The sequence below is a fragment of the Echinops telfairi genome, unplaced genomic scaffold (genome assembly GCF_000313985.2).
Source record: "Echinops telfairi isolate 266 unplaced genomic scaffold, ASM31398v2 ScPeMD7_2010;HRSCAF=2546, whole genome shotgun sequence".
In the NCBI taxonomy this organism is placed as follows: domain Eukaryota; kingdom Metazoa; phylum Chordata; class Mammalia; order Afrosoricida; family Tenrecidae; genus Echinops; species Echinops telfairi.
In genome coordinates, this window is record NW_022105908.1 from 13,856,391 (window position 1) to 13,857,573 (window position 1,183).

Below are 1,183 nucleotides of genomic sequence, written 5' to 3' on the forward strand. Positions count from 1 at the left end.
ACATATAAAGGTTCCCAGATAAGAATATGCTCAGATCTATCAGCAATCACTATGAAGAAGAGGAAAGAGTGGAGTAACATTTTCCAAAAGTTGAAGGAAAATAATGCAAAATGAGGGCTGTTGTGTCTCATAGTGGGGCTGGCCATATGGTCTTCTCTGTGCATTGGCTGCTCTGAGCAGGAATATCGTCCTCAAGGCTTGGTGGGCCAGGATGTGCTCCGTTTTCTCTTCCTACCCCTTCATTTGCTCCCGTGTGCTCTGATCAGACATGTCCCTCTCCCTGAGCTGCAGCTTTAGTGCTGTCCTCTGAAATAAATTTTTCTGGGTGAGGGGTGGCTGTCCACATAGTTGGGATTGGTCCCTCAGACCTCTCTACTGGTTCCCTGCTTCATGCTGGTATGTTGCATTCACATCTTGAAGCACGGGGTTGAATCTGGTACCTCTTTCCCTGTGGAGATATAAACAATACTCTCCCCTCACTGACCCTTAGCGCTATAGGGGACAACACTGGAGACACAGTGTGGGAATTGTGCCCGATCTGATCCCACCACACCGAGGCAAAACATTAAGGATGTGCAACAGAACAGCAAGGGAAGCAGAGCAAGGAAGTCCCGAGTGAATACCAAAAACAGACTTTGGGGCCAGGGTGTGGCACCCCATCAGATTCAACCAGGAAAACACTCCTAAGGGTCAACAAACAGACCTTGAACTATTTACATGCTTTTCTTTTTTTTTTGTCATTGGTTTGTTGTTGTCATTTTCTTTTGTTGCTTTGTTTGCTCTGTCTTTTTTGTGTGCACATTATTATCTCTGCAGTTCTATCAAGATAAGCTAAGTGGGATAAATAATCTGAGTGAGAAAACAACAGGACTGACAGTTCCCTGGAGACATGGGAGAGGGGGAGGTGGGTGAAAGTAAGTGGTATTAACAAACCCAGGGACAAGGGAACAACAAGTGATCCAAAATCAGTGGTGAGGAAGAGTGCAAGAGGCCTGGTAGGGTGTGATCAAAGGGCAATGTAACTGAGAGGAATTACTGAAACCCAAATACAGTCTGAACATGATAGTGGGTCAAGGGGAAAGTAAAAGGAAATAGAGGTAAGAACTTGGCGGCAAAGGGCAGTTGTAGAAGTCTAAATACAGGCATGTACATCTGTAAATATATATATATATAGAGAGAGAGA